Source organism: Austrofundulus limnaeus, unplaced genomic scaffold (genome assembly GCF_001266775.1).
Source record: "Austrofundulus limnaeus strain Quisiro unplaced genomic scaffold, Austrofundulus_limnaeus-1.0 Scaffold162, whole genome shotgun sequence".
Lineage (NCBI taxonomy): Eukaryota > Metazoa > Chordata > Actinopteri > Cyprinodontiformes > Rivulidae > Austrofundulus > Austrofundulus limnaeus.
The window spans coordinates 585,950-600,227 of NW_013952564.1; positions in this window are offsets into that span (position 1 = coordinate 585,950).

A 14,278-nucleotide genomic window follows, 5' to 3' on the forward strand; every position below is an offset into this window, starting at 1 on the left:
TCCCTGGGTTGCATTACTACAGCTGGCCTATAGCTATGATCATAACTTAGCATTTTTTTTTCCCCCCATAATGGGCTTGGGCCTCGAAGCAAGCTGACCTGTCAGGGCCCAGGACTGCTTGACAGCAGTAATTACACATGTGAGCCATTCAAATGAGCATGATTAGCCGCAGTAACAAGCCGGAGGAGTGAAAGGGGGTGATTAGACAACTGCAGGCTGATTCATCCACCAGTGGAGGGTAAACAAGTAAAAATAAATAAAGAAAATCCTAAAAACAAAACAAAAAACAGGTGAATATTTGTGTAGCTTTGTAACGATTGCACTAACGATGTTTATTCTCATAGCGGTGGCCGCGACTTTAATGAGAATCTTAAGTTGTAATAAAAAGTGGTTTTACTTTTTTAATTTAGACGGAGGATACACAGAGGCGCAATGAAATGGAAGTGCTTTCAGGACGCTGCGTTCGCTCAGGCGCATCCGAAACGACAGAATCTACTGTTTTTTAGAACAAATGTTGAGTTGGAGTTGCTTACTTGTGTTCATTCCAGAGTTGCATTTAATTTAACAACATGCCTGCGTTGCCTAAAAAGCCTTGGAGCTATACTCTCTCAAAGCTCCAGTGTTGCCCTCTGGTCCCATCCCCCCGCCAACACACACACACACCCCTCACACTTTTGCAAAATAAAGAACCACGACTCTGCACATGAAAACACACGCCAGGCTCTCGCATATGTAGAATCGAGATTTTTGCAATTATTTTTAGCATCAAACGACACGCTTTCAGCTCCTTTAAAAAGTCTACGAGTCGCCCGGAATCACCGTCAAACTGCTCCAGGCGTTCTGCAGCGCCAGCCCGAGAGTGGTTTTTTTAATATGAGATTTCATCATGCCTCTTTGTCCAAATGTTGTTCCATTTAGATATTCATGAGCAGAACTACATTCCTTTGTAGGAACTTTTTATTTTTTTTAAATAATTTTTTCAAACAGTTGGACTTGCTCCTGAGGGTGCAGGACTACCTAATCGCCTGTGAAACCCTACATTAAACATTAACGACCAAAAAGAGAGAAAAAAAAAACTTTTAACAGGTTTTCCCGTGACGTGTGAGATTTAAAGCGAAGCAGGCAGCGCATCGCAGGCGTGCAGCGGGAAGTAAAGCATGCTGCACCTTTTAATGCCGCCGGTGACTGATCTGTGACCCATTTATTCTGACTGGAACGCGATCCGATGAAGGCAAGAACACAACTTAGTGATTAGTAGCCTCGAAGGTTGGCAGCGGAGCAGGACACATCCTCGTCTCATGCACCGGTGCATTGCTGATGCTAAAACACACATCCCGTAATGATCTTTCCGTCAACTTGAAAAACTTTTTCTTATTTTTTTCCCCCCTCTCTTACAGCAGCCACTTCCAGCAGCCTCGGTCATTAATAACTTAATAACGACGTACAGTACGTCCACTTTGAAAGTGAAATATTTTTGCAAGGGGCTCGATTTGAAATCCATCACCAGTGTGTGTGTGGAGGGAGGTGGGGTTCTGAGGGGGGCTCATTACTCGCATGTAACAGATGAGTTATCAGAACAAGGCCCCTTGCTGCCCGTCTGTCATTACAGCACTGTCTGATGTGGTTTTGGGAGAGAGAGGACAGGGGAGGGCCTGAGCTGGTTGGAGGGGGGAGGGGGGTGGTTAAAAGGAGTACGAGGCCTTATCTGCTCAGCTGTAAAATGATTTTCTGTCTCTCTTCAGGAGATGTGTGTGTGAGTGTGTGTGTGTGAGTGTGTGTGTGTGCAGGGGGGTATCAGTGATCTGAGAGTAATTAAGATATGAGCTCACATCACACAGGGGGCTTTGCACGTGGGAAACGAACAGATAAAATTGAAATAGTTTAAAGTGTGGGGGGTGGGGGGGGTGGACTTTGATTAATTAGAAAACTCTCAAATCGCGGTCCACCCCCATCTTCCACCGCACCACCGTCCAATAGGAGCCACTCCTGAGCTGATGACCTGAACACCTCCAGGCTTTATCTTCAACAGGCAGGTTATCTCATTATTCCTTTTAGCTCCCACTTTCATTCGCCGCGTTGCTCTTTGCGTGAGACTCAAATATGTCATTATAGTTTTTTTTTATCAGGCTCTTCTGTGTAAAGATTTTCTTTAAAGGGTAAAACACTAGTGTCCTCATTGGGATTTCTATTGAGTTTATGACTCATACCTGCAACAGTGTTTTAAATCTCTGCGTTTGTTCTGATAACTGAGGAGGCTTCATTACAAGGTTTCCCATCGGATTTGTTCATCTGAAAAAACACGTTTATATCATTCACATAGATCTCAAATAACCGAGAACAGAACTTGGTTTTCTGTGCATTCACTCGGGCGTCCAGTTTTTGAACACGTCTTTACAGAACCGTGTCTAAATGTATAAAATTCACCTGTTATTTTACTTTAAAAAATGTGTAATACATTTGCAAAATTGTCTTATTTTCCTTAACATTTGCTTTATTGTTACAAGCTGTTACTTCACTTTATGTACAAAAAAAGTGAGATTTTGTTATTTTGTTTATAGATTTATTTGTTGAGTGGTGTCTTGTTTTAGTTTGAACATTTTCAAAAACATATTCTGTCAGTTTCAAACTATCTGTATAAATGATACATTTTCTTTACTATTGTAAAACATCCATAAATAACTTGAATAACCTGACTATGTCACTGTCTGTCTCTGTGTTTACTCTGTTCCTCTTGATTATCAACTCTTGAGTTCTGTTTACTGATTTCTGTGGTTCCCTTTGTTTTTCTGTTGTTTTTTTCTCATTTTTTTGTTGATTTCTCCCTTCCATTTCCTTTCTCTGCTCAGACTCTGGCTTCAACATGTAAGGTTGGATGGACAAATCTGTTGTTGACATCTTTCAGTCAATTTCTACCTAAACAGTTCCTGTGTTGTTGGATAGTCATAACTCTATCAAACTACAAAAACGGCAGAATAGTATGAAGAGAGTCGAGGTAAGAAAGCCTCATTTGCATTTAAAGAGACAGCACCAAAATGAGTTTCTCTCAGACATACCACAGAACACGGGTGAAAGAGGGGCTTGTGGAGCTACAATAACACAGAATTTAAACCAAAACTTTGGAGTTCCTCTTTATATAGACCCCAACTGAATGATTTAAATATGAAAAAGAAAAATTTAAAGCACAATATGTCCACTTAAAAAAAAGAGCTTTATGTAAAATATTGCACAATGTTGTAAACTACAAAGCAATGTGTTTGCTCCCAGAGTATGTGTTGTGAGACTCTCAGCTACCACATCAAATGTTAGGGTGGTATAGCCTGTTTTGTATTTGCCAAGCTGAGTCAGGCTGTGTCGGCCATCTTGAATTGGGTTGACTTCCGAAGCTTTAACCATAATCTTTTCTATTTAAAAGAGAAACAAAACAAAAAAGCTTGTGGCTCACAAGAAACATATGAATAAACAAATGCATAACAATAACAATAAAAGCACTTTGTGTAATTTGCAACAACAAAAAAGTATTTTATTTTAGAAGCACACACACAAAAATGGAGAACAAAATGTTTTAGCTTTGTTATGAAAATTTTTGTAACTAAGCTCGGTCTTCATCAGGGTCATTGTTGCAGCATTTTCCTCAGAACATGAAGCCTCATCTACAACTGAAAGAAGTTGTTCTCATATCTGTTCAGAGAGCTGCGAGTTAATTAAGTCTGAATTAGATTAAACAAAGACAGAACAGCTCGCTTTATTGTCTTCGGTCTGTTTTACAGTCAACTTTTCTCATGAAAAAAATCAAAATAAAAGACTACAATAGTGATAAATGACTGTAAGCAATTTAGATCTGTGCAAATACAACAAACAAAACCCAACACAATCACAAGCCCACATAATTCATTTAGAACAGCTATTATGTTGCCATACAGATTAAACATTATCATTTGCACATTGGTTCTGCAGCACTTAAAGAATTTCAATTCTAAAACACTCTCACACACAAACTCCATGTTTTTATTCATTTACCAACAGGACTGTAAGTGCATTCAGGGCAATAAGGTCTTTTCTCTGCTCCCCTGTTCTCCCACAAGAACCATGACCTAAATAAACAAACAAACAAACGAGTGTATTTATTTTAACCTTTTGTGCCGTGTGGGAATCAGATCAATCTTTTCATTACTTCTATTTATGTGCATTTTTCAAAATGTCATCCAACTCCTTGAGCTGTTGCAGACGGAAACATCAGCCTGGTACGTAGAGCTGCTGTGTTAATTTAGTGCAAATTTTGAGAAAAAAAAGTCTGAGTTGATTCATCACAGAAAATAATTGTTTAACTTATAATCTGGTGAGTTACGCAAAAAAAAAAAACTGCAATAAAAAAAGGAAAAATACCGAGAAAAGAAGCTTAAATACTGATCACTGTGTGGATTCTCTCAGTGCTTTAAGTTTGCACGACGGTCTGTTTGACGAGAAACAAATGTTTTACAAAAGCTGCTCAAAGAAGATTAAAACGCTGATGCTTGTTGCTGTTCCTCCAAGCGATGATGGATAAAACTTTCACCAGTATTGAACAGAATCAGTTTCTGCACCTTTTTAGTGCGATGCTCAAGTTTGTCTTTATCACAAGACGTTTCAACAAGAAACCTCTGCTCGTTGTTTCACATAAGACAGATTAGTCCTTTACAGTCGAGAGAGAAGAAAAAAACCGAGGCAAGCAAAAAAAAAAAAGGAAAGAAAATGAGACAGTGAGTGAAGGAGAAACAAATCCTGCAGTCTCCATAAAGGGGGAGGTGTAAGAATTGCGTGATGATATTTCACCCTGCACAAACAGGATGAGCCTCAGCGAGAGGAGAAGGCATCGATCAGGCCCATCCCAATCATAATACAACTACTTCTCCCCAAGTTTACTTTCTGGCATACTATCAGGACTTTATAAATCACTTTGTGTGATAAATCGTTCAGCCGCTCGTTCACCTCTCGCTCTGCTGAGAGAGAGAGGGAGAAACTTGATGGTGAGTGTGCGCAGTCACACTCGCTTGGTTGTGTGTGTGTGTGTTGTCTGCTTCGAAGGCATCATCTGCCATCTGGCCTCAAAGTACAGGGGCCACATGGTGGGAAAGCAAATGTCACCATCCAGGCCAGCCAATGCCAAGTCCTGACAAATGACGTCAGGAGAAACCCACACTGTCCCTGTCACAAACAAACAAGCCAGGCCTCAGAGTCCAATCTCTCCCTGACCCTTCCTTTACCTCTCCGGTTGCTTCTTTCAATTAAAAGCCTAGTTTTCCTGGCACATCATCTGCTGCCTGTCACAGTAGAGATTTAGATTAACCCTCCTGCTGCCTTTGGATCAAAATGACCTGGTATGACCCTCGCACAGAATGACTCTCATCTGCTTTCACACAGAGTATTAGCTTAATACACTGTATGTAAAGCTGCGGTGGCACAGTGACTACACTGGTGGAGCTGATACCTCTCAGACAGGAGGTTGCTGGATTGAATCCCAGCCAGGGACCTTTCTGGGTGGATCTTACAGATTCTTTCTGTGCATGTGTGGGTTTTCTCTAGTTTTCTCTCACAAACCAAATATGTGTTAGACTAACTAAACGTTAAATGTAACGCTAAAGTGTCCCTATGAGTGAAAGTATGAATGGTTGTTTGTCTCCATGTGTCCCTGTGATGGACTTATGACATGTCCAGCAGAACAGCCAGCTTAATTTGGTTTGATGCAAAAATCGAATTTCCTGCATCTAACGATTATTTTCTGGAAGTGATAAAATTCTTTCAGTGGTTCATGAGGTTTTTTTTTTCAATTTTTTAAAAAATTTTTTGCGAACAGACAAACAAGGTTGACTCTAATGGTTATTGATATTATTGTGCTCAAAGTTTCCTTTGGGGATGACTTTAAGCTACTACTTCACCAGAGTTTAGCAGAAAAAAATTAATTTTGACGATTATAAAAATGTAATGTTTGATAAACTTGCTCCTCTTCACTGTGGCAGTCGTCTTAAAATGTCAAAAGTTAATTTAGTTGCAGGTGTCAGTCCAATAATTGATTTCTAATGGTTTAATTAAGTTTGATTAAAATTCATTCATGAATCTCTGAGCTATTTTGCTAACAATACAGGCAAATAAGCATACAGTCACATGTAGAGTTTTTGTTATTTTGGCAGCTGACCTTGTGTGCAGCTCCTTGAGTGGCAGGGCACAACATTGTTCAGTTTTGTTTTGTTGCTAACATTTTTTGTCACTGTGTCTTTTTTATTCCTCTTTCTTATAGATGTAAGGTCAGTAAGTGTTTGAGTCTTCAATGTTGGTATCCTGAGATAAAGGTTCATTATGTTGACCTACTTTATGGGCTAATAAGAAATAGATTTTTTATTGACTCTTTAATGCATTTCAAACACACATTTTTATATTCATACATTTATATATTTAGATTGAAATGTTTAGAATATTTTCTAACCAATGTGCAACTTGTTTATTTTTACACTGTGATTAAGTTGTAAGAACAACAAGTTCCTAAAGATTATCTACATGCCTCACACTAATACAACACAATCAGACAGGGCCATGCAGAGACCACTAAAGGGGCAGGTGCTCCAAGTAAAAAATGGCACATAGTACTGAATTGTAGGATGGGAGTTGTATATTTCCATGCTTACATGGAGATTTACAACTCCCACTGTTACAGCTGCATGAGGGGCAAACATTGTTTGCGTCACAGGGGTAAAAGATCAAAGGTCGTTCAAAGGTGACTGGAGTTGATGTCATGTTCCTAGGTGTTATAGGAGGGTCTATGCAAAAATAAACAAATTAATTAATAAAACACACTTGACCAAAAGGGCACTTCAGGGCATGAAAGTAAAAGGTACAAGTGCTACAGTCAGGTGCTGATGTCATTTCCAGGAGGCGGGATTCAGTTCCAAAAAATATTGTTAAAAGTTACTGTGTCGTGAACAAACAGTGCTGACTGCCATTTTGCTGAGACTGGGAGTCAGAGGGAGGCTCTGGGTGAAATGGTCCACAGTGATGTGGTGTGGTAAACTTTATGTGTCTGCAAATAAATATTCATGTCTGAGAACTGGATCGGTTTCCCGCCCCTGATTCGGGCTTAAATCAAAACATTTCTAACAGGCCCGAAACAATTTATATTTTTCAACTAACTGAATAAAAACAATTTTTTTTTAAATTTTCTGTCTCTCTTGATTGTGTGCAGACCCTGATGCCTGTCGTGCTCTACCAGCTCACAAATACAAGTGCGTTGGTGATAAACAGCGAACCCTGAATGTGTCAGTTGTTATCTGATTTGATTCGGAGACCATTTCTGTCTGGATCTCAGCCATCGCTGCATGGCTTAAAAGCAAATAAAGCATTATTGTTTCAACACTTGGCCACATGTGGAAACAAAAGGCTGGATTTCAGTGTTGAGTTGTAATTCCACTAAAAGCCCTTTGTTTAGACGCTCACATCTGCTCAACACCTCTGACACCGCTAATGGGTTCAGTATTTGTAAACAATGCTGCATCCTTGTAAAGAATCACCATTTCAGGCTTTGCTAAAATGGGCACCACGCTGTCTTTAGCTTTTAATTATCACACGGTGCAACAAGCGCAGTGTTTTTTTTTTTTCTTTTTTCTCTGCACTGCAGCAAGGCCACAGAAAATAAAACAGAAAAAGGAGGAAAAAGTTCTGAATTGTTTATTGGCTATCCTTTAAATTTCTCCAGCTGATGTGCTGCAGTTGCAGCACAAAGACTCATTGTATAATGCGTAGTGAATGATTCAAAGCTCAACCTGCTGCAGTGTGTGTGCTGTAGGCACAAACACTCACAGTGACGGACTCCTCATTTTCTCTTCCACACCTCTTCACCAGATGACAGGCACTGCCTTTTCCATAGATGCAATAAGAAGGTGCGGGATGAAAAACTGAAAAAGAAAATGCTAATTCTTTTCCACCCAGAAGAGATATAGAAAAAATTATTTGGTTTAATGCAATTGTTTTCACTGAGAAAATACAGGGAAGCACTGTCCAATTTGGAACACACGCAGACCAGCAGTAATGATGTAAAAGATTTGATTGGCATAAAGCTGGAAGAACAGATATCTTAACATGTTGTGATAGTGTTATCAGGCAGTTGCTGGTGCAGACTTGAGGAGCACTCTAAGTTCAGAAATCAGATATTCTTAGGTTTCCCACAAAACTAAAAAGCAGAAATGATTGCACCATTACTGTTCCATAGTCCACCAAACATTACAAAACTCTGCACCAGATCTGCACCTGCCATCCGGAAAAAAATATTGAACACTTCAAAACCCTAGTGGCTCAGTTGGTAGAGGTGTTGCCTGGACTTTTGTGGGTTCACATCCTAGCTGTCGACCTTTCTGGGTGGAGTTTGTATGTTCTCTCCATGCTGACACAATACCTGGATCTTTCTGCTACCAGTGAACCCCTCCTGATCTTTCCCCATTAAAACATGTGGGATCAACTCAGAGATAAGCACCAACTCAGAGCCAATTTCCTGGATGTTGAGGGCCAGTTACAGCAGCTGGGGGCTGAGTTCCTGCAGAAGAGGACACAACAGCTGTAAGCCTCCATTCTGCAATCAATGTTTTATATCCAGATTTGGATGGGAAGCATAACCCACTGATATGGGAACAGCAGTGTATCCACACCACCCAGTCTGTGATTTCATTCTTTGAGTAATTACAGTACAGTCAACTGACACTTTATTCTGTTTTGAGTGAGTGTTTAAACAGTTTATTTAAAGTTCTGCATGCCTATAATGGTTATGGTTGTATATGCTTTCACACAGTAGTTCCTAAAGTTGGAGTCGGTACCCCAATATGGATTAGAAAACACAAAGTTTAAGTTCTTAGGATGAGTTTCAAAAACAAAATGAAATTTCAAAATGATTGTTAATTGCATGTTTTATGCCATCATTATAGAATACAAAATGCTCAGTACTGAGAATTGTGGTTGTCCTCAAAGGGCCAGTTGTAAATAACTTCAATGTTTTGTGTTGACCTTCTAAACACAGAATGTTTTTGAGCCCTATGTGGTATTTCTCGCATAGAAACAGCATCGCATCATTAACACATCATTTTATGAAACCAGAGAAGTACAATGTATGATGTGAAATAAATAATACAAAAATACTATTAAAAGTAAGAGAGATTTACTCACTGTTCATTTGTGATGAGAAGCCGCCACTTTCTGACAGGGAATTCCCGTTTGAGATGCCAGTTTAAATTTACGCATTGTTAGCTGGGAATATCCCACTTCCCAGTACAAGTGGGCTGCAGCAAAAGTAGCTGGTGAAAATCCAGCAACGTGGAAATTTTACACCTTGAATTTTGCTGTCGACAGGATACTTTTGAAGCCTGTGGACCTCCACCTAGTGGTAGGATGCAGCCATTTTACAAGTAATCGACATGTATCATAGGAGCTGGAGTTTATTGTCAGTGTTGACATTATAAGCAGCATACACTTTTTAAAGACAATGCATCATTCAAGCTTTTGAGGGCCACATAAAATGTTTTGGTTGGCTACATTTGGCTCATGGGCCTTTAGGTTGACGCAATGCATATTTACATCAAATCTGGTTGAAGTCACAAGTTTCTGTTGATTTTATTCTGTGAGTTAAAGCTGAAAAGTTCAGGAAGTAGTGTTTTAACTTACAGGTCCATCTCTGGTATCTGCAGGGGGTTATGTCACATAAACGTACAATAAAATATAACGTGCTTAAATTAGTCAAAATGTAGCATTTGTAAGTGTTTGCTTTCTGCAGATTTAACCGGCAGTGCTTAAATTACACATCACTCTGACAGGAATGAAAAAGTCACACCTTTCTCAGGCACCGGCTTCTCACTCCGGGCGAGTCCCCTCCCTGCAGCTCATGGCACACGAGCACGCATGCAAACAGCATTACATGGGACCACACGTTCGTGTATACACACACACACACACACACACACACTCACACACTCACAGGCGAGAGCAGACACAAACACACCAGCTGCCATGTGCAATAAAGAACCATGAGGACATACTCTATTTTACACATCCGCAGGGGGTCAATAACTCATTAGAGCCGAGGAAAGGCAGAGGCAGCTGAGGGAGATGACGTGGTGGGAGGTTGGCTGCTCGGCTGCGGGCTGTTCACCTGCGGATATCAGCGAGGCTTTGTGAGGTCACGAGGACGATTCATGACTTCATTAGCAGCATTTCATGCAGCACATCAGGGTGTTTCAAAGCCCTAAATGGGATTTTGCATGGAATTTGAAAACATTTTTTCCCTAAACCATTTCTGGGATTTTGACTTCTCATCCTGCTTTTATTTATTACCCTTTTATTGCCTGACACAAACCTCCATCTTATTGACCTGATCCATAAAAAAGCAGGTTTATTAAGAGGCTAATGCAGTGCTTTGTACTCGAGCAACTCTGTGACAGCTTTGTATTTAGCAGCAGCATATGCACCAAAGCAAGTCGATGATTCATCAAGTTATTTTTGTCCTAAACTTGAGAGATTGTCTTGGTTGTTTGAAAAACATTGAAGTTCTATGTTAATAACCTGACCTGACCCCTTCCTACATCTTTAACAAGCCCTGGCTCGTCTCCAGCGAAGGGTCCTCGTTTATTTCATCATCTCAATCAGTGAGTTGGACCCGACTAAATATAGTAAAGAGAAAACAGGCTGAGGCGTGGGCAGCATTAGTGTACACAGTGGATGGTCTGCTACTGTCTATGCATCATGTGCAATAAGCATCCGCTGTGTGTGTGTGTGTGTGTGTGTGTGTGTGTGTGTGTGTGTGTGTGTGTGTGTGTGTGTGTGTGTATGTGCCCACACAAGTGTCTGAAGCTATATCAGACAGACTGTGTGTGTATTTATGGGTGTGTTTGTACTTGCTTTGGGTGCTTGGCTTTGTGCTACAACACTGAGAACTCTTAAGGACCTGTTTACAAAATTTATCCTGTTACACAACCCCTCAAATCCCAACGGATTCAGAGTTAGCTCAGTGGTCGAGTTCAACGGGAAAGCAATCCTGATCTGAATGGATATGGATCAGGAGCTTGATTATCACCCACAGCTGAAGGCGCAGGCAGAGTGACCATGTGTCTGTGTTTGGTTGTCTGCACTGTTAACAAAACATCTTATGTACCTCTGAATGGATTGCAGCTTAAACTTTCAGAAAGCAATCATCTAAAACTGAACAATTTTTAGAGTCAACCTTATAATATGGCTGCCACAGCTAATTTACAGATGAGCTAAAATTTAGTGTGGAGCTGAGAATTATCCTTAATACATACTTTGAGGACAACATATTGCACAACATTTTTAATTAAAGTCTTGGCAATAACCTTTGCGTTCAATCCTAATTGTTTGTTAGCAAACTATCTCCTGAGCCATATTGAATGAAACTCTTACAAATGGTTTTATTGGTTGCACATCTACAAATGGTTTAATGGTCAATTATTTTTGCATCCTTTTTTATTTAGAAAGTGACATATGACCTAATATGGTCCTACATTGGTTTTACGGCACCTGGTAGGTAGTCTCCGATCCAAGTACTAACAAAGCCCAACCCTGCTGAGCTCCTGAGATCAGAGGAGAGGTGGTGTGTTCAGGGTGGTACGGCTACTGCGTAAATAATAGCAAAAAATGCAGCCAAATGGAGATTTTTCATGCTGATTTTTGCTGGCTGCCAGATACATTTGAACCCTGTAGACCTCCTCCTAGTGGTGGGATAACATCATTTCACAGATAAAATCAACATGCATTATAAGTAGGGATGCACCAATATGACAATTTCAGCCGAAATCAATATCCAATATTATTATTGGTGTCATAGCCGATAACCGATATTTACCAATATTACACAAACACACAAATTATATTATACATATATGCACAAACATACTTGTGTCTTTTTTTCGATGCCATAAATAAACGACCAGACCTCTGACATAGCTCTACTTCAGTTACTCCAGGCTGTGCAGCATTAATATCACTATCACGATCAAACAAACACCACTTGACCAAACATTTTGCATATCAAAACAGAAACACAAAGCTAAAGTATGGAAAATCAGTGTCATTGATTGGCCCAGTTGGGCCAATACCAATATTCTAAAAAATGACCAATGTCGGCCGATACCAATGTCAATGCTGATATATCGTGCATCCCTAATTATAAGAGATGTAGTTTGTGGTCAATGCTGGTTTTAAAGTAGCAAAGCTTATTTTAATACATCTTTAAAGCTTTCATGAGCCACACAAAATGGCATGACGGGCCAGATTTGGCCCATGGGCCTTGAGTTTGAAATGTGTGCAAACAGTTCATAATAGATCAGGAATATTGTTTTTAAAGGTTTGAACAAAATTGCTTCAGTTTCATTATTCCTCAACATAAGATGATCTCAGTCTTTAACATGAAAGCTAAAGGATATGAGTTTCTTCACAGAACAGACTTTATTTGTACTTTTGTTGATGCCAAGCTTTTCTTTTGTTTGGTGTATTTTTTGCATTTCTGTTAGACCTCAAACTGATGATTTCTTCACATGAATGGAATCACAGACAGAAAACCCCAGAAATCCTTTTGCAGGTGTTCAACCTTGTTGAGGACGCGCACTAATTATCTGATCCAAAGACTAAATCCATAAACACACAGAGGATGTAATTAAATCATCTGTGCAGCTTTGCATCAACACATTTCATCTGAAATGACCTTGGAGCTCATTCTTGGAAATCGCTGCATTCATAAAGTATGTCAGCGCCTGGTATGGTGTCATTTTTTTCCAGCCCATCAGATCGCCGACAGCAGACCAGCACCGGTGTCTTGAAAAATCTTTTTTTTAAAGAATGCAACTTTGGTTTTACTTCTTTTGAAACAGATTACAGTGTCTGAAAACAAGCTGAAGGCAAACAGATTTATTTCTGAACTTTACAAAACAGGCATACTCATTACACAAAGCAAAGGGAAAAATGTTTTGTTAGAAGTTAGACATATTGTGACAAATTGCCTTAGTGAAATGACAAGATATGTGTCTATATGTGGTCTGAAAAGCTCTCTGCTTGTCTGCCATCAAACTCAGCAGGAGCGCTTCTGTTTGGTGCCATTTTGGCAACCGCTGGAATATTTAAATGCCCCGATGAATACATAGCCCCTGGGCCTAACAGCTCAAACTGAACACTGAGTGCGCTCTGACACGCTCAGCATACACTAATGGGACTTGTGACAGTCCCGCACATTCATCCTACCAAAAACACAGCACCATGCCAGAGGGGTAGCAGAGGCTTGGGTGTGAATTTTTCTGAGCCGGCTGAAGAGCTGTAGTGCAAAAGGCCAAAAGGTCTGACTGCAGCGGCATCTAGTGTGTCCATCAGCAGCCAGTTATACTGTCAAAGTGTCCTGGAGGCCAAACAGGGAGCTCCTTCCTGCTCATTTGCTCCAAATTGCAGTGCTTTAAATACGAGCAACAGCTGCAGTACATTTTCTACACCTCATCCTGTCTGGCCGTCCATTATGGCAAACATTCCTGTGTGAGTGTGTGTGTGTTGGTGTGTGAGAAACTCTGACTGAAATATTTTAGTACGAACAAAGGAAGTACACCCTCCTTCACATCTTTTTACTTTTCAGAATCTAATAAAAATGATCTGGTCTTTACCAGGTAATACAAAGATTTAATCTGACCACAGATGTGCAGAAACACACATCAGACTCCACCTTGTCGTTATTCATTAAAAACAAAGCCAACACAGTAAAGCAGTGCGACAAACTAAGTACACCTTCTCTGCTTCCATAAAATTTAGAAGGGAAAGAATCAACTAGATGCTGATTAAATATATTGATTAACTGATTACTGCCAAGTGTGCCCAACTCTGTAAAAGCGGGAGTTTTAGCAGGTTTCCTGGTCTGGAAAGATGCCAGCAATGACCCGAGAGAAGCAACTGTTGCAGCGCACCAGTCTGAGAAACACTCTTCATTTTTTCAGTTGGAAATATTATTTTTCTTTCTTACAGCATCGCTTCAGTTTATTGAAGTTTGCAGGCATTAACTTCTGGTCTTATGTTACACACACCTGTATACTCCAGAAGAGCAAACTGCCAAAACTCCTGCTTTTAAAAAGGAGGTCATGCTGAAGATGATCAGATAATCAAGTGATCAGAAGCACATGGCTTCTTATTTCAACCAAGCAGCAAGGGTAAACTTTTGCACACTTTTGTTGTTGGGGTGTGTGTGTGTGTGTGTGTGTGTGTGTGTGTGTGTGTGTGTGTGTGTGTG